This window comes from Pongo abelii, chromosome 19, assembly GCF_028885655.2.
Source record: "Pongo abelii isolate AG06213 chromosome 19, NHGRI_mPonAbe1-v2.0_pri, whole genome shotgun sequence".
Lineage (NCBI taxonomy): Eukaryota > Metazoa > Chordata > Mammalia > Primates > Hominidae > Pongo > Pongo abelii.
In genome coordinates this window covers 26,541,564-26,562,520 of record NC_072004.2, presented here as the reverse complement: position 1 = coordinate 26,562,520, position 20,957 = coordinate 26,541,564, and the positions used below count along the sequence as shown (strand labels likewise).

The following is a 20,957-nucleotide window of genomic DNA, read 5'->3' as shown; positions in this document are numbered from 1 at the left end:
CAGAGAAATGCAAATCAAAACCACAGTGAGATACCATCTCACACCAGTTAGAATGGCAATCACTAAAATGCCAGGAAACAACAGGTGCTGGAGAGGATATGGAGAAATAGGAACACTTTTACACTGTAGGTGGGACTGTAAACTAGTTCAATCCTTGTGGAAGTCAGTGTGGTGAGTCCTCAGGGATCTAGAACTAGAAATACCATTTGACCCAGCCATCTCATTACTGGGTATATACCCAAACGACTATAAATCATTCTGCTATAAAGACACATGCACACATATGTTTATTGCGGCCCTATTCACAATAGCAAAGACTTGGAACCAACCCAAATGTCCAACAATGGTACACTGGATTAAGAAAATGTGGCACATATACACCATGGAATACTATGCAGCCATAAAAAATGATGAGTTCATGTTCTTCATAGGGACATGGATGAAATTGGAAATCATCATTCTCAGTAAACTATTGCAAGAACAAAAACCAAACACCGCATGTCTCACTAATAGGTGGAAATTGAACAATGAGAACACATGGACACAGGAAGGGGAACATCACACTTCGGGGACTGTTGTGGGGTGGGGGGAGGGGGGAGGGATAGCTTTAGGAAAAAACTGTTCTTGTAGAATCTAAAAGGGACACTTTGGAGCCCATTTAGGCCTGTAGTGAAAAACCCACATATCCAGCAAAAAAACTAGAAAGTAGCTGTGTGTGAAAATGCTTTTCAATGTGGGCATCTCAATGAGTTAAATTTTTCTTTAGATTGAGGAGGTTGCAAACACTTTTTTTGTAGAATCTATGAAGGGACATTTCAGAGCTCATTGAGGCCTGTAGTGAAAACCAGAATATCCTGTGATAAAAACTGGAAACAAGCTATCTACAAAAATGCTTTGTGATGTGTTCATTCATTTTACAGAGTTAAAATTTTGCTTTGATTCAACAGTTTGGAAACACTCTTTTTGTGGAATCTATGAAGGGTCATTTTTAAGCCCATTGAGGCATATAGTGAAAAATGGGATATCCCTCTATAAAAACTAGAAACAAGCTATCTGTGAAAATGCTTTGTAATGTGTGGATTCATCTCATAGAGTTAAACCTTAGTTGTAATTCAAAGTTTGAAAACTTTTTTTTTTTTTTTTTTTTGTCTAAGAAGGGACATTTCAAAGCCCATTGAGGCCTATGTTGAAAAACCAAATATTCCCTGATAAAAACTAGAATCAAGATTTCTGTGAAAATGCTTTGTGATGTGTGTATCATCTCTCAGAGTTAAACATTTGTTTTGATTCAGCAGATTAGAAACACTTTTTTTTTAAGAATCTACAAAGGAACATTTTGGTTTCCATGGATGAGCATATTGATAAACAAAATATCCCATGATAGAAACTAGCCACAAATTATTAGTGAAAATGCTTTGTGTTGTGTGGATTCATCTCACAGAGTTAAACCTTTGTTTTGATTCTGCAGATTGGAAACCCAGTTTTGTACAATCTACGAAGGGACATTTCAGAGCCCATTGAGGTCTCACAGACTGAAAACTGAATATTTCACTATGAAAACTAGAAACATGCTCTCTGTGCAAATGCTTTGCTTATATAGATTCATCTCACAGAGTTAACCTCTGTTTATATACAGCATGTTGGAAACACTCATTTTGTAGAATTCAATAGGGGGTGATATAGAGTCCATTGAAGCCTATTGTGAAAAACCCAATATTCCATGATAAAAAGTAGATAAAATCTATTTGTGAAAATGCTTTGCAATGTGTGGATTCATCTCATGGAGTTAAATCTTTGTTTTTATTCAGGAGGTTGAAAACAGTCTCTTTTTAGAATCTAAGAAGTTCCATTTCGGAACCCTTTGAGGCTTTTATTGAAAAACCGAATATCCCATGATAAATATTAGAAACAAGCTATCTGTTAAAATGCTTTGCAATGCGCGGATTCATCTCACAGAGTTAATCCTTTGTTTTGACTAAGTATGCTGGAAACACTAATTTTGTTTACTCTATGATAGTACATTTCAGAGCCCATGGAGGCGAATACTGAAAAAACAAATATTTCATGATTAAAACTATTTAAAAAACTATCTCTGAAAATGCTTTGTGATGTGTGATTTTATCTCATAGAGTTAAACTTTTCTTCTGATTCAGCAGCTTGGAGAAACTTTTCTTGTAAAATCTATAAGGGGACATTTCAGAGCCCACTGAGGCCTACAATAAAAAAAAGAACAACCCTTGATAAAAAGCAGAAACATACTATCTGTGAAAATATTTTGTGATTTGTGAATTCATCTCACAAAGTTAAATCTTTGTTTTGATTTAAAAAGTTGGAAACAATTTTTTTTGTAGAATCAATGAAAAAACATTTCTGAGCCCATTGGAGCCTAGAGTGAAAAAGTGAATATATCATGATTAAAAACTAGAATACGCTATCTGTAAAAATGTTTTGAAATGTGTAGTTTCATCTCACAGAGTTTGTCCTTTGTTTTGACTTGGGAGGTCAAAAACACTATTTTTGTAGAATCTACAAGGGGACATTTCAAAGCCCACTGAGGACTATAGTGAAAAACTGAATATCTGGTGATAAAAACTAGAAACTAGCTATCTGTGAAAATGCTTCATGGCTGGGCGCAGTGGCTCACACCTGTAATCCCAGCACTTTAGAAGGCTGAGACTGGTGGATTACCTGCAGTCAGGAGTTCAGGAGCAGCCTGGCCAACATTTTGAAACCCCGTCTCTACTAAAAATACAAAAAAAAAAAAAAAAGTTGGGCATGGTGGCATGTGCCTGTAGTCCTATCTACTCAGGAGGCTGAGGCATAAGAATCGCTTGAACCCAGGAGGTGGAGGTTGCTGTGAGCTGAGGTCACACCACTGTACTCCAGCATGAGTCACAGAGTGAGATTCTGTCTAAAAAAAAAAAAGGCTTTGTGATGTGTGGATTCATTTCACAGAGTTGAATGTTAATTTTGATTCAGCAGGTTGGAGAAACCTATTTTGTAGATTTGACGAGGGGACATTTCTTAGCCCACCAAGGCCTATAGTGAAAACCAAATATCCCATGATAAAAACTAGAAACAGGTTTTCTGTAAAAATATTTTGCAATTTGTGGATTTATCTCACAACATTAAACCTTTGTTTTGATTCAGGAAGTTGTAAACTCTCCTCTGGTACAAATCGACAAAGGTACAATCCTCAAAACCCATTGAGGCTTACAGTGAAAAACAGAATATCCAGTGATAAAAACTATAAAAAAGCTATCTCAGAAAATGCTTTCTTGTGCATGATTTCATCTCATAGAATTAAACCTTTCTTTTGGTTCAGCAGGTTGGAAACACTCTTTTTGTAGAATCTATCTATGAAGGGACATTTAGGAGCCTATTGGTGCCTATAGTGAAAAACAGAATACCCTTCAAAAAAAAAAAAAAAAAAAAACTAGAAATAAGCTCTCTGTGAATTAGATTTGCAATGTGTTGATTCATCTCAAAGAGTTAAACCTTTTTTTTTTTTTTTGTTTCAGCAAGGTGGAAACACTCTTTTTGTATAATCTACGGAGGGAAGTTTCAAAGCCCATTGAGGTCTATAGTGAAAAACCGAGTATCTCCTGATAAAAACTAGAAACAAGCTTTCTGTGAAAATTCTTTGTGATGTATGCATTTGTTTCACAGAGTTAAACCTTGTTTTTATACTGCAGATTTGAAATACTCTAAGACATTTTGGAGCCCTTGGGGCCTATAATGAAAAAACGTATATCTTGCAATGAAAACTTGAAACAAGCTACCTATGAAAATGCTTTGCAATGTGTAGATTCATCTGACAGTTAAACCTTTGTCTTGATTCAACAGGTTAGAAACACTGTTTTCATATAATCTATGAAGGGACATTTTGGTGCCCATTGAGGACTGTACTACAAAACCGAATATTACACAAGTAAAACTACAAACAAGCTTTTGGGGAAAATGCTTTGCGATGTGAAGATTTGTCTCACAGAGGTAAACCCTTACTTCCATACTGCAGATTAGAAACACACTTTTTGAAGAACTAAGAAGTTACAATTAAGAGTCCACTGAAGCCTATAGTGAAAAACTCAATATCCAGTGATAAACACTAGAAACAAGTTATCTGTGAAAATGCTTTGAGATGTGTGATTTCATATAAAAGAGTTAAACCTTTATTTTGATTCAGAAAAATAAAAAAACATTTTTTTGTAGAATCTACAAAAAGACATTTCTGACCCCATTGAGGCCAATAGTAAAAATTCGAATGTCTCATCATAAAAGCTTGCGAATGTCTCATCATAAAAGCTAGAAACAAGCTATCTGTGAAAATGCTTTGCAATGTGTGGATTCATCTCACAGAGTTAAACCTTTGTTTTTTTTTCAGGGGTTTGGGAACATACTTTTTATATAACCTATGAATGGACATTTCAGAGCCCATTGAGCCTACACTGAAAATCCAAATATCCTGCAATAAAAACTAGGAATAAGCTATCTGTGAAAATGCTTTGTGAGGTTTGGATTAATCTCACAGATTTAAGCTGTTGCTTTGATTCAGCAGGTAGGAAACACTGTTTTTGTAAAATCTACTATGAGACATTTCTGAGCCCATTGAGGGTTATAGTGAAAAACCAAATATCATGGTTTAAAAACTAGAAACAAGATATCTGAATATATGCTTTGTGATGTGTGGATTCCTCTTAAAGAGTTATACCTTTGTTTCAATTCAGCAGTTTGAAAACACTCTTGTTATAGAATCTACAAAGGGACATTTCAGAGCACTTGAGAACTTCAGTGAAAAGCCAAATATCCCATAATAAAAACTAGAAGCAAGCCAACTGTGAAGATGCTTTGCAATGTGTGGATTTATCTCACAGAATTAAACCTTCCTTTTTATTTTGCAGGTTGGAAACACTTTTTTTGTAGAATCTACAAAGAGACATTTCAGAGCTCATTGAGGCTTATATTGAAAAATCTAATATCCCATGATAAAAACTATAAAGAAGCTATCTCTGAAAATACTTTGTGATGTGCGAATTCATCTCACCAGCTGAACTTTTCTTTTGATTCAGCAGTTTAGAAAGTTTTTTTGTAGAATCTACTAGGGGACATTTTGTAGCACATTGAGGTGTACTGTGAAAAATAGAATATCTCTTGATAAAAGCTAAAAACAACCTATTGTAAAAATGCCTTGTGATGTGTAGATTCATCTTACAAAGTTAAAACTTTGTTTTACTTCAGCTGGTTGGAAATTCTTTCTTTGTAGAATCTACAAGAGGACAGTTCATAGCTCATTGAGGCATTTAGTGAAAAACCAATAACCCACGATAAAAACTAGAAACAAGCTATGGGTGAAAATGCTTTGTGATGTGTGGATTCATCTTACAAAGTTAAAACTTTCTTTTGATTCATCAGGTTGGGAACACTCTTTTTGTAGAATCTACAAAGGGATATTTCAGAGCCCTTTAATGCTTATAGTGAAAAACCAAATGTCCTGTGATGAAAACTAGAAACAGGCTATCTGTGAAAATCTTTGCATCTCATCTCACAGAATTGAACATTTGTTTTGAATCAGCAATTTGAAGGACTCCAAATTGCGGGGGAGCAACAACAACAAAAAAGGTTTAACTTAATTTAAAAAAAGGTTTAACTCTGTGAGATGAATCCATACGTCGCAAATTATTTTAACAGATAGATTGTTTCTACTTTTTATCCTGGGATATTAGGTTTTTCACTATAGTCCACAGTCGGCTCCAAAATGTCCCTTCATAGATCCTACAAAAGAGTGTTTCCAACCTGCTGAATCAAAACAACAGTTTAACTCTGTGAGATGAATCTGCACATCACATACGATTTTTACAGCTATATAGTTTTTAGTTGTTATCCCAAAGGGCTCAGTTTTTTACATTAGGTCTCACTGTTCACCAAAATGTCTTTTTTGTATATTCTACCAAAAGAGTGTTCCCAACCTACTGAATGAAAATAAAGGTTTAACTCTGTGAGATGAATCCACACATCACAATGCATTTTCACTAATAGATTATTGCTAGTTTGCATCGCAGAATATTCGGTTTTTCTTTTTTCTTTTTTTAAATAGAGTCTTGCTCTGTCACCCAGGCTGGAGTGCAGTGGTGCCATCTTGGCTCACTGCAATCTCTGCCTCCCAGGTTCACGCCATTCTCCTGCCTCAGCCTCCTGAGTAGCTGGGACTATAGGTGTCCGCCACCACACCTGGCTAATTTTTTTTGTATTTTTAGTAGAAACGGGGTTTAACCATGTTAGCCAGGATGGTCTTGATCTCCTCAACTCGTGATCCACTTGCCTCAGCCTCCCAAAGTGCTGGGATTACAGGCATGAGCCACCACGCCCGGCCTGGTTTTTCAATATACTTGTCCATGGGCCCCGAATTGTCTTGTTGTAGATTCTTTAAAAAGAGTGTTTCCAACATGCTGAATCAAAAAAAAAGAAAAAGGTTTAACTCTGTGTGATGGATCTTCTCATCACAAAACTTTTTTACAGATAGCTTATTTCTACTTTTTATCATGGGACATTCAGATTTTTAATACGGGCCTCAATGGGCTCCACAGTGTCCCTTCATAGATTCTACAAAAAGAGTGTTTCCACCCTGCCCTTCATAGATTTTCCATAAACAGTGTTTTCAATGTGCTGAATGAAAACAATGGTTTAAGTCTTTGGGCTGAAGCTACTTATCTGAAAGCATTTTCACAGATAGCTTGTTTCTAGTTTGTATTGAGGGGTAATCGATTTTTCACTATAGGCCTCAACTAGCTTCTAAATGTCCCTTTGTAGATTCTTTAAAAAGAGTGTTTCCAATCTTCTGAATCAAAACAATGGTTTACCTATGTGAGATGAATGCACACATCACAGAGCATTTTCACAGATATCTTGTTGCTGCTTTTTATCATGGGATATTCCATTTTCCACTGTAGGCCTCACTGGGCTTCATAACGTTCCTTTGTAGATTCTACAAAATGAATGTTTTCAACCTGCTGAATCAAAACAAAGGTTTAAATCTGTGAGATGAATCCAGACGTCACAAAGGATTTTCACAGATACCTTGTACGTGGTTTTTATCAAGGGAAATTTGATTTTTCCCAACAGGCCTCAATGGGCTCTAAATGATCCCATCCTAGATTCTACAAAGACAGTGTTTCCAACCTTCTGTATCAAAACAAAGTTTAACTCTGTGAAATGAATCCGCACATCGCAAAGCATTTTCACACATTGCTTGTTTCTAGTTTTAATGGCAGGATATTCAGTTTTTCACAATATGCCTCAATGGGCTTCGAAATGTCCCTTCATAGATTTTACAAAAGGAATGTTTTCTAACTGCTGAATCAAAACAAAGGTTTAACTCTGTGAAATGAATCTGCATATCTAAAAGCATTTCCACAGTTTGCCTGTTTCTAGTTTTTATCGTGGTATATTCAGATTTTCACTATAGGTCTCAGTGTGCTTTGATATGTCCCTTCTTAGATTTTACTCAGTGAGTGTTTTCTACCTACTGAATTAAAAGAAAGGTTTAACACTGTGAGATGAATCCACACATTGCAAAGAATTTCCACAGGTAGCATCTTTCTAATTTTTATCACAAAATGTTCATTTTTTCACAATAGGCCTCAATAGGCTCTGAAGTGTCCTTTCGTAGATACCACAAGAAGCTTGTTTCCAACATGCTGAATCAAAACAAACATTTAACTCTGTGAGATAAATGCATGCATCATAAAGTATTTTCAAATATAACTAGTTTTTAGTTTTTATCATGGGATATTCTGTTTCTCAATACAGGCCACAATGGGCTAAGAAATGTCCCTTTGTAGATACTACAAAAAAGTGTTACCACCCTGCTGAATCAAAACAAGGGTTTAACTCTGTGAAATAAATGAACATATCACAAAGCATTTTCACAGATAGCTTTTTTCTAATTTTTATTGTGGGATGCTTTTTTTTCACTATAGGCCTCAATGTGCTTTGAAGTGTCCCTTTCTAGATTCTACAAAAAAGTGTTTAAAACCTCCTGAATCAAAACAAAAGTCAAACTTGGGGAGATGAATGCACATATTTCAGAGAATTTTTACAGATAACTTGTTTCTAGTTTTTGTCACGGGATATTCATTTATTCACTATACGCCTCATTTGGCTCTGAAAAGTTCCTTTGTAGTTTCTAAAAATAAAGTGTTTCCAACCTGCACTTAGTAGATTTTACTAAAAGTGTTTTCAACCTTTTTAATAAAAAGAAAGGTTTAATTTTGTGACATGAATCTACACATCACAAAGTATTTTCACAGATAGCATGTTTCTAGTTTTTATTGTGGGATATGCGGTTTTTTACTATAAGCCCAAATCAGCTCTGAAGTGTCCCCACTTAGGTTCTAGAAGAACAGTTTATCCTACCTGCTGAATCAGAATAATGGTTTAGCCCTGTGAGATGAATCCACAGATCTCAAAGCATGTTCACAGATAGCTTGTTTCTAGTTTTTATCATGGAATGCTTGGTTTCTCACTATAGGCTTCAGTGGGCTCTGAAATATCCATTCATAGATTCGACAAAAAGAGTGTTTCCAATCTGCTTAATCCAAATAAATGTTTCACTCAGTAAAGTGGATCCAAACATCACAAAGCATTGTGATGGATAGCTTGTTTCTAGTTTTAATCATGGGATATTCAGTCTTTCTCTATAGACCTCAATGGTCTCTGAAATGTCCCATTGTAGATTTTATAAAAAGAGTGTTGCCAGCCAGCTGAATCAATACAAATGTTCAACTCTGTGAGATAAATCTTCCATCACAAAGCATTTTCAAAGATAGCTTGTTTCTGGTTTTCATGGCAAAATATTCAGTTTTTCACTATAGGCCCCAATGGACTCCAAAATGTTTCTTTGTAGATTTTACAAAAGAGTGTTTCCAACCTGCTGAAACAAAACAAAGGTTAAACTCTGTGAGGTGAATCCACACTTTGCAAAGCATTTTCACAAATTACTTGTTTCTAGTTTTTATCAGGGAATATTCGGTTTTCCACTATAGGCCTCAATGGGTTCCAAAGTGTCCCTTCGCAGATACTACAAAAAGAGTGTTTCCAACCTGCTGAATAAAAACTAAGATTTAACTCCATAAAAATGAATCCATACATTGCCAAGCATTTTCACCAATAGTTTGTTTCTAGTTTTAATTGTAGGATATTCGGTTTTTCACTATAGGCCTCAATGGCCTCCAAAATGTCCCTTTGTAGATTCCATAAAAAGGGTGTTTCCAACCCCCCCTTTGTAGATTTTACAAAAAGAGTGTTTCCATCCTGCTGAATAAAAACAAAGGTTTATCTCTGTGAGATAAATTCACACATAATGAAACATTCTCATATGTAGCTTTTTCAAGTTTTTATAGCAGGATATTCAGTTTTATGACTATAGACCTCAATGTGCTCCGAAATGTCACTTCGTAATAAACTGTGTCAAAAGAGTATTTCCAACCTGATGAATAAACATAAAGGTTTAAGTCTGTGAGATGAATCCACACATCACAAACCATTTTCACAGATAGCATGTTTCTAGTTTTTATCATGGGATATTTGGTTATTCACTATAGACTTCAATATGCTCTGAGATGTCCCCTTTTAGTTCCTACAACAGAGTGTTTCAAACCTACTGAATCAAAACAAAGATTTAACTCTGTGACATGAAATGACCCAGTGTAAAGCATTTTTTCAGGTAGCTTGTTCCTAGTTTTTATTGCAGAATATTCAGTTTTTTACTACAGGCCTCAATGGGCTTTGAAATGTCCTTTCGTAGATTCTACAAAAAGAGTAATTTTGGTCTGCTGAATCAAAACAAAAGTTAACTCTGCGAGATACATCCGCACATTGCCAAGGATTTTCAGAGATACATTTTTCTAGTTTTTATCACGGAATATTTTTTTTTACTATAGTTCTCAATGTACTCTGAAATGTCCCTTAATATATTCTTGAATAAGTATGTCTCCAACCTGCTGAGTTAAAACAAAGCTTTAGCTCTGGGAGATGAATCCACACATCACAGTGCATTTTCACTAATAGATTGTTTCTACTTTTTATCTTGGGATAATCTGTTTTTGACTATAGGCCTCAATGGGCTTCAAAATGTCCCCTCATAGATTCTACAAAAAGAGTGCTTTAAATCTTGATTAATCAAAGCAAAGGTTAAATTCTGTGATTTGAAATCACACATCGCAAAGCATTTTCACATATAGCTTGTTTCTAGTTTTTATCATGGGGGATTTGGTTTTTTACTATAGGCCTCAATTGGCTCTGAAATGTAATCTTTTATATTCTACAATAAAAGTGTTTTCAACCTGCTGAATCAAAACAAATGTTTAACTCCATGAGATGAGTCCACACATCACAAAGCATTTTCACAAGTAGCTTCTTTCTAATTTTTATCATGGGATATTCAGTTTTTCAGTACATGCCTCAATGGGCTCCAAAATGTTTCCTCATAGATTCTAAAAATAGAGTTGTTCCAACCTGCTAAATCAAAACAAACATTTACCTCTGTGAGATAAATCCACACATTGCAAGCATTTTCACAGATAGCTTGTTTCTAGTTGTTATTGTGGGATTTTTTTTTTCACTATAGACCTCAATAGGCTCTGAAATGTTCCCTTATAGATTCTAAAAAAAGAGTGCTTTCATCCTGCTGAATAAAAACAAAAGTTTAACTCTGTGACATGAAATGACACATCATAAAGCATTTTGACAGAGAGTTTTGTTCTAGTTTTTGGCAAGGCACATTCAGTTTTTCATTACAAGCCACAGTGGGTTCCAAAATGTCCTTTCGTGGATTCTATAAAAAGTGATTTTGGCCTGCTGAATCAAAACAAAGGTTCAACTCTGTGAGATGAATCCACACATCACAAAGAATTTTCACAGATAGCTTGTTTCTAGTTTTCATCCTAGGATATTAGGGTTTTTTCATATATTTCTTCATGGGCTCTGAAATGCCCCTTTGTAGATTCTACAAAAAGTGTTTCCAACCTGCTGAATCATAACAAAGGTTTAAATCTGTGAGTTGAATCCACACATCATGAAACATTCTCATATGTAGCTTGTTTCTAGTCTTTATCTCAAGACATAAAGTTTTTAACTGTAAGCCTCAATGTTCTCTGAAATGTGCCTTCTTAGATTCTACAAAAAGAGTATTTCCAACCTGTTGAATCAAAACCAAGGTTTAACTCTGAGATGAACTGACACATCACAAAGCATTTTCACAGATAGCTTTTTTCTAGTTTTTGTCACAGAAATTCAGTTTTTCACTGTTGGCCATTGTGGACTCCAAAATGGCCCTTTGAAGATTCTACAAAAAGAGTAGTTCCAACTTGCTGAATCAAAACAAAGTCTTCAATCTGTGAGATGCATTCACACATTGCAAAGCATTTTCACAGATAGCTTTTTTCTAGTTTTTGTCATGGAAATTCAGTTTTTCACTGTTGGCCTTTGTGGACTCCAAAATGGCCCTTGGTAGATTCTGCAAAAAGAGTAGTTCCAACCTGCTGAATCAAAACAAAGTCTTAAATCTGTGAGATGCATCCACACATTGCAAAGCATTTTCACAAATAGCTTGTTTCTGGTATTTATCACAGGATATTTGATTTTTCACTTTAGACCTCAATAGGCTCCAAAATGTCTCCTCCTAGATTATACAAAAAGATTGTATTCCACGTGCTGAATCAAAGCACAGTTAACTCAGTGAGATCAATCTGCACATCACAAAGCATTTTCACAGATAGCTAGTTTCTCATTTTTACCACAGGATATTCAGTTTTTCTCTATAGGCCTCAATGCACACCAAAAAGTCTTCTTGTAGATCCAAAAAGAGACCGTTTCCAACCTGCTTAATAAAAACAAAGATTTAATTCTGTGAAATGAATCCGCACATCCCAAAGCATTTTCACAGATAGCTTGTTTCTAGTTTATATCTCCACATATTTTGTTTTTCACTATAGGCTTCAATGGGCTTTGAAATGTTTCTTCATAGATTGTACTAAAAGAGTTTTTCCAACCTACTGAATTATAACAAAGATTTAATTCTGTGAGATTAATCTACACATCACAAAGTATTTTCATAGATAGCTTGTTTCTAGGTTTTATTATGGTATAATTTGTCTTTCATTGTAGGCCTCAAAGGGCTTTGAAATGGCCCTTAGTAGATTCTACAAAAAGAGCATTTCCAACCTTCTGAATTAAAATAATTTTTTAAGTCTGTGAGACAAATTCACACAATGCAAAGCATTTTAACAGATATTTTGCTTGAGTTTTTATTGCAGGATATTCGGTGTCTCAATATACTCTTCCATGGGCTCCAAAATGTCCCTTCGTACATTCTATAAAAAGAGTGTTTCCAACCTGCTGAATAAAAACAAAGGTTTAATTCTGAGAGATGATTCCAAACATCACAAGACCTTTTGACAGATAGCTTGTTTCTAGTTTTCATTGTGGGATATTCAACTTTTCACCATAGTCCTCAAGGAGCTTTGTAATGTCTTTTCCTGGAATCTACAAAAACAGTGTTTCCACCCTGCTGAATCAAAACAAATATTTAACTCTGTGAGATGGATCCACACATCCCAAAGCCTTTTCATAACTAGTTTGTTTCTACTTTTCATAGAAGAATATTTGCTTTTTCCATATATTTAGCCATGGGCTCCAAAATGCCCCTTCAAAGATTCTAAGAAGAATAGTTTAAATCTGCTCATTCAAAACATATGTTTAATAATCTGAGAGAGAAATCCACCCATCACAAAGCATTTTCACAGATAGCCTGTTTCTAGTTTTTAATTGCAGGATATTTAGTTTTTCATTGTACACCTCAGTGGGCTCCAAAATGTCCCTTCATGGATTCTACAAAAAGAGTGATTCCAGTCTGTGGAATCAAAACAAATGTTTAACTCTGTGGGATGAATCCACACACTGCAAAGCATTTTCACAGATAGATTTTTTTTAGTTTTTATCATGGGATATTTGATTTTTTACTCTTGGACTCAATGAATTTCAAAATGTCCCTTCGTAGATTATAAAAAAAGAGAGTTTCCAACCTGCTGAATCAAAACAAAGAATTAACTCTCTGACATGAATCCACACATCACAAATCATTTTCACAGATAGCCTGTTTCTAGTTTTTATCATGGGATATTTAGTTTTTCACTATAGACTTCAATTGGCTCTGAAATGTCCCCTCATAGATTCTACAAAAATAGTATTTCCAGCTCTGCTAAATCAAGACAAGAGATTAACTCTGTGATATGAATAGACATATGGCAAAGAATTTTTAGTGATAAGTTGTTTCCAGTGTTTTTGAAGTGATACTCAGTTTTTCACTGTAGGTTTCAATGGCCTCTGAAATGTCCACACATAGATGGTATAAAATGTCCCTTCTTAGATTTTACAAAGAGAGTGTTTCCAACCTGCTTAATCAAAACAAAGGTTTAACTCTGTGAGATGAATCTACACATTGCAAAGCATTTTTAGAAATAGATTTTTTATTGTTATTGTTGCAAAATATTCAGATTTTTACCGTAGGCATTAATGAGTGTTGTTGGGAAAAGGTGAGTGTTGGGAGTAGCTGAGACAGGGCTTGCATGTCTGACATAATGTAAAAGAGTCTTGGAACATGTCCAGGATCCAGGGTCTAAAACCCCTTGTGGCATTTGGAACACCAAGGTCTGTGCTAAAGGGTGGAAGGCTATCCTGATGCACAATAATCTAAGCCCAGGGCATAAAATCCCTCATGGCTTGGATAGAATCCAGGGTTTGTGGCTCTGGAATGTGTCCAGAATTGCTGGCTCCTTGCTCCTTGCTCTCCCAGGATCGATTATATCTTGAGTCAAAAGAACCTGCTCTCCATTATCTCAAGTGGCAGAGCAAATGCTAAACCATCACAGCTGTAAATCATGTGCTTAATGCAACACACTCTTTTGACCTCCATTCTCACCACCTGTTTCTTTGTTGGATTACCAATAAATACTATGGGCTCCCAGAGCTTGAGGCCTTCACAGCCTCCATGATCGTGATGGTCTCCTGGTCCCACTTTACTTCTCAAACTGTCTTTTTCTCAATCATTTGACTCCACCGGACTTCATCAACCCCACAACCTGGTGTTGGGTCTGATCACCCCAACAGGTGTGACATATCCTTTCATAAATCCATGCATTGCAAAGGATTTTCACAGATAGCTTGCTTCTAGTTTTTATCACGGGATATTCAGGTTTTCACTATTGGCCTCAATGGGCTCTGACATGTTTCTTCGTAGATTCTACAAAGGGAGTGTTTCAAACTTGCTGAATCAGAAGAAAGGTTTAATTCTGTGAGATGAATCCACACATTGCAAAGCATTTTCACAGATACTTTCTTCTAGTTTTTGTCGCAGGATATTCAGTTTTTCAGTATAGGCTTCCGTGGGCTCCAAAATAACCCTTCGCAGATTCTACAAAAGGAGTGTTTCCAATCTGCTGAATAAAAACAAAGGTTTAAATCTGTGAGGTGAATCCATACTTCTCAAAGCATTTTCACAGATGGCTTGTTTCTAGCCTTTATAATGAGACATTCAATTTTTCACTATTGGCCTCAATGGGCTCCATAGTGTCTCTTCCTAGATTCTACAAAAACAGATTTTTCATTTCTCCAAATCAAAATAAAAGTTTAACTCTGTGATATGAAATCACACATCACAAAGGATTTTCACAGGTAGCTTTTTTTAGTTTTTATCATAGGATATTGGGTTTTTGACTATAGGCTTCAACGGACTCTTAATTGTACATTCTTAAATGCTACAATAATTTATTTTCAACTTGCTGGATCAAAACGAAGGTTTGAGTTTGTGAGATGAATCCTCACATCACAAAGCATTTTCACCCATAGCTTGTTTGTAGTTTTTACTGAGGGATATTGTTTTTTCACTAGAGGCCTCAATGGGCTCCTAATTGTCCCCTTGTAGATTCTACAAACAAAGAGTCTAACCTGCTGAAGCAAAACAAAGTTTAACTTTGTAAGATGGACCTACACATCACAAAGCATTTTCACAGATAGGTTGTTTTTAGTTTTTATCAAGGGATATTTGATTTTTCACTGTAGGCCTCAATGGGCTATGAAATGTCCCCTCATAGATCTACAAAAAAAATTTCAAACCTGTTGAATCAAAAGAAAAGTTCAACTTGTGAAATGAAATCACACATCATATAGTATTTTCAGAGATAGCTTCTTTATAGTTTTTATCACTGGGTATTCGGTTTTTCACTATAGACCTCAATGAGCTTCGAAATGTCTCTTCGTAGATTCTACAACAAGAGTATATCCAACCTGCAGAATAAAAGCAAAGGTTTAACTCTGTGAGATGAATCCACACATCACAAAGCATTTTCAGAGATAATTTTTTTATTGTTTTTATTGCAAAATACTCACTTTTTTACTGTAGGCTTTTATAAGTGTGAAACTTCCCTTCGTATATTCTACAAAAAGCTATTCCAAACTTGCTGAATAAATGCAGAGGTTTAAATTTGTGACAGGAATCCACATATTGCACAGCATTTTTACTGACAGCTTTTTTTTCTAGTTTTTTTCACGGGATAATCAGTTTTTCAGTATAGGCCTCAATTTGCTCTGAATTGTACCCTAGTAGATTGTAGAAAAAGAGTGTTTCCAACCTGCTGAATTACAAGAAAGGTTAAACTCTGTGAGATAAAATCACACATTGCAAAGAATTTTTAGACATAGCTTCTTTGTAGTTATTATAGGACATTTGATTTTTTACTATAGGCCTCAGTGAGCTCTGATATTTCCCCTGGTAGACTGTACAAAAAGAGCATATCCAATCTGCTGAATCAAAACAAACATTTAACTCTGGAAGGCAAATCTACATATCACCATGCATTTTCACAGATAGATTGCCTCTAGTTTTTATCACGGGATATTTGGTTTTTCACTATAGGCCTCAATGGGCTCCAAAATGTTGCTTCATAGATTCTACAAAAAGAGTCTTTCCAACATGCTGAATCAAAAGAAAGGTTTAACTTTTTGAGATAAATACACACATTGCAAAACATTTTTACACATAGTTCATTTTAGTTTTTATCATGGGATATTCCATTTCTCACTATAGGAATGAATGGGCTCAATAATGTCCCCTCTTAGATTGTATTAAAAAATTGTTTTCAATCTGCTGTGTAAAAACAAAGGTTGAATTATGTGATATGAATCCACATATTGCAAAGCATTTTCATATCTTGTTTCTAGTTTTTTTCACAGGATATTTGACTTTTCACTATAAGCCTCAATGGGCTCCGAAACGTCCCTTTGTAGATTCTACGAAGAGAGTGTTTCCAACTTGCTGAATCAAAACAAACATTTAACTTGTTGAGATGAATCCTCGCATCACTAAGCATTTTCACAGATAGATTGTTTTTAGCTTTATCATGAGATATTCAGTTTTTGACTATAGGCCTCAAAGAAGACTGAATTGTGGCAAAGCAGATAGTAAAAAATAAGTGTCTCCAACCTTCTGAATAAAAAACAAAATTTAACTATGTGAGATACATCCATATATTGCAAAGAATATTTACAGATAGCCAGTTTCTAGTTTTAATCATGGGATATTCAGTTTTTCACTACAGGCCTTAATGGGCTCAAAAAAGACTCCTCTTATTCTATTAAATATTTGTTTCCAATGTACTGTATAATAACAAATGTTAAACTCCGTGAAAGAAATCCACAGATCACAATGCTTTTTCACAAATAGCTTGTTTCTAGTTTTTATCGCAGGATATTTGGTTTTTCACTGTAGGCCTCAATGGGCTATGAAATGTTCCTTTGTAGATTCTACAAAAAGTGTGTTTCCAACCTGCTGACTTAAAACAAAGGTTTTACACTGTGAGATGAATCCAGACATTGCAAAGCATTTTCACAGATAGCTTGTTTCTTTTTCTTATCATAGGATATTCAGTATTTAACTAGAGACTTCAATGGACTCTGAAATGTCCCATTGTAAACTCTATACAAAGAGTGTTTCCAACCAGCTGAATAAAAACAAATGTTTACATCTGTGAGGTGAATCCACACATCACAAAGCATTTTCACCGAGAGCTTGTTTCTAGTTTTATAGAGGGATTTTTTTTTTCAATATTGGTCTCAATGGGCTCCAAAATGTCCCTTTGTAGATTCTACAAATTTTTTTTCCAACATACTGAATCAAAACAGATGTTTAACACTGTGAGATGAATTTTCACATCACAAACCATTTTTACAGATAGTTCGTATTAGTTTTTATTATGAAATTTTGAATTTTTCACTGTTTGCCTCAAAATTGTCCCCTATTAGATTCTACTAAAAGAATGTTTCCAACCTACTGTATAGAAACAACAATTTAACTCTGTGAAATGAATCCCCACATTGCAAAGCTATTTCACAGATACCTTGTGTCTAGTTTTTATCAAGAATTTTTTGGCTTTTCACTATAGACCTCGATGGGCTCCAAAATGTCCCTTCATAAATTTTGCTAAAAGAGTATTTCCAACCTAGCTGAATCAAAAGAAAGTTTAAACTCTGTGAAGTGAAACTGCAAATTGCAAAGCATTTTCACATATAGCTTCTACAGTTGCTATCATAGAATATTCAGTTTTTCACTATCGGCCTCCATGGGCTATGAAATGTCCCCTTATAGGTTCTACAAAAAAAGTGTTTCCAACATGTTGCATGAAAACAAAGATTTCACTTTGGGAGATGAACCCACACATTGCAAAGCATTTTTATAGAAAGATTGTTTCTAGTTTTTATCACAGGATATTAGATTTCATACTGTAGGCCTCATTTTGCTCCAAAATTTCCCCTTGTCAATTCTACAAAGAGAATATTTGAATCAGCAGGTTGAAAGTAAAATGATGACACATATATCACGCAAATAATAAGTTTGAAAAGCAGGAATGGATATATTCATATCAGAAAAAGTAGTCTTCATAGCAAATAAAATTACCAGATGTATTGAGGGATATTATATTAATATAAATGGGACAGTCCTTCAAAAAACATAGCTATCCTAAATGTTTATGCACCAAGCAATAGAGCTGCAAATATGAAACAACCTGAAAGAGAGAGAGGTGGGTGGAGGGATTGATAGAGAGGTAGTGTAAACTAGCTGCTGAATATAGGTATATATATGTACATATATGGTATGTATTTTACATATTACTGATTATATCATAAATATTCGAGTACTGATATAGTCTTTTTCTGGTGCCTTCACTATAATAGTGCTTTTATTTTATTCTGTATACTTAAATTTTATGGAAAATGAAGTGAAGCAATATTTTTAAAGCTCTTTACTGTTAAGCTGTCACCTGATCTATAGTAGTTGCAAAATTCATGGACATTGAGAAAACCTTTTCATTAAAGGTACCAACTTCAAAAAATGATGTAAAAGAAGTGCTTTTAAGAGCTGAAATCTGTGGCCACATGGAACAAAAGAATAAATGGTAAGAGTTCTGTGTGATATTCATATTGAAGTTTCATGCTTTTATAGTTCAACAGATCAAATGTGATGAACCACTTGGTCCATAAAAGGTTATGGGGCTTTCACTTTCACAAAACTAAAGAATCAAATTGCTCTTCTTTTAGAAATACCCTGAGAGCTTAAAGATTTGGATTTTAAAAAAAAGCAACATCCTACCTTCTGCTACCAATTGTGAGTTGTGGGCTATTAGTGTCATGGATAGAATATACTTCTTTTAAAAACACCTAAAAGTGCTATATTATGGTAACATCTCATTTTGTCATCAAAAGCTATGAGATGAAGTTCTCTTACATAAAATGTGAATGAGATTACCTGAATTTTTCCATTTTCTTTTGGTTCTGAATTTGTCAACTGAACAAGACACACTGCACCTTCCATTATTATTATTGTGAAATTAATTTTTCTTAATTTTAATAATGTATTCTTTTAGATTTGAATTACAAAATCTAGAGACTATAGTCTCTACATGATTCTTTGTGAAACATATGACAAACATTATCAAATATGAAATATCTTCATTAAATATCAATATTTTTGCCCATCTAATCTACTCCTCTGTTCCTCCCTCACTGCCTTATACCCTCCCGGGCCTTCTTACTGATCCTTGAACATGTGAAATTAGCTGTGTCATGGGGCTTTGCACAGATTTTTTTCCTTTGCTTAAATGCCCCTTACCAAGAGAACCATGTGACCAAAATCTTCTTCAATGTCTTCCTAAAATATCTTCTTATGGTTAAAATATCACTCTACTTCCCAATCCTCTTTATAATTGTAACTTTCCTCTCTATTATTTCTAAACTCACTTTCCTTGTTTCATTTCCCCCAAAATACTTAGCATCCTCAGCATAATATGTAATTTATTATATCTATTTGATTATCATTTGTTGCATATTTTCCATTAGCAGGAGTTAAATTTCATGACAACAGTGATGTTTTTATGCTTTGTTCACAGATACCATCCGAATTCCTTCTATGGTTAAAGACATGGAATGGGTACTCACAATATTTGTTGAATGAATGCTGCTGTACAATGTAATACATTTATTTGTATGTATTATAGGAAAAGGTTTCATATATGAGGGGACTTCAAAAAGTTCACCAAGAAATTAAACTTAAAAATAAAAATATAAGTATGAACTTTATTTCTTACTATGAGCTAAGACGCTTTTGTAAGTAATGACAGCAGCCATTTAGTTCATCTCTAAATAAATGATGGTCCTAAAAATTTAACCATGTCAAGGTAGTCTTTTTTACATTATTAATTAAAGAAAATACATGCCCTTTACAGATGTTTTTCAAATTAAGAAAGAAACGAAGTCAGAAGAAGCCAAATCAGAACCCTAAGGGGGATGCCTAATGATTTTCCGTTAAAACTCTCATAAAATTGCCCTTGTTAATGAGAGTAATGAGCAGAAGCATTGTTTTGGCAGAGACGGACTCTCTGATGAAGTTTGGCTGGGTGTTTGTGTGTTAAAGCATTGACTAACTTTCTCAAACACTCATAATAAGCAGGATTTATAGTTTTTGAACTTCCAGAGAATAAGCAAAGGGCCACGAGCATCCCAAAACATGATTCCATGCCTTTGCTCTTGATCAGTCTGCTTTTACTTTGACTGGACCACTTCCAACTCTTGATAGCCATTGGTTTATTTGTGCTTTGTCTTCAGGATAATATTGGTATAGCTATGTTTTATCTCCTGTTACCATTCTCTTAAGAAAGCCTTCAGGATCTTGATCTCACTTCTTTAAAATTTTCATTGAATGTTTTGCTCTTGTCCGCAGCTGACCCAGGCACAAGTTTTGGGATCTATTAAATGGAAAGTTGGTACAACTTTAATTTTTCAGTAGTCAGAATTGTGTAAGGTTAACCAGTTGAGATGTCTGTGGTGTTGTGTATTGCTTCTGCTGTTAATTGTTCTTCTTCTTCAATTAGGGCATGAACAAGATATTTTATTTCTAGCAAATTGATGTAGGTGGTCTGATGCTGTGGGCTTCAACATTGTCTTGTCCCTTCTTAAAACAAGTTAACCATTTGTACACTGCTCATTTCTCTAGGTTATTGTCCTCCTAAACGCATCATAAAGCATCAATGATTCATTATTTTTCTACCCAAGCTTCACCATAAATTTGATATTGGTTCTTCCTTCAATTTGAATAGAATACATGTTACTTTTCTAGGGTCTGTTTTCAAATTGATGCCTTTTTCTTCTTAATGCCTCAAACTAGATACTGTTCAAACATGTTATAAAAAGTTAGTACAGGTTTATTACTGTGCAAAAGTTTTGAAATTCATGGGTATTTTTTCAAAGTATGCATTTTTTTCCATTATCACTTTAAAGACCCCTTCACCCAATCTCAAATCTGATTTTGCTTAACTTGCATCTGTCCAGTGTATTCTTCTATAAAATAATGTTAG

At 34.8% G+C, this 20,957-nt stretch overlaps 1 long non-coding RNA gene across 1 annotated transcript in view; it reads left to right on the top strand.

The window, feature by feature from the left end:
- LOC134760531 (uncharacterized) overlaps positions 1-19,621 on the top strand; it is a 39,684-nt gene extending 20,063 nt beyond the window's left edge. The window contains exons 3-4 of the long non-coding RNA XR_010138141.1: positions 18,424-18,503; positions 19,494-19,621. This is a non-coding gene — a long non-coding RNA (uncharacterized LOC134760531). The remainder of the gene's footprint in view (positions 1-18,423; positions 18,504-19,493) is intronic.
- Positions 19,622-20,957: the final 1,336 nt, after the last annotated feature.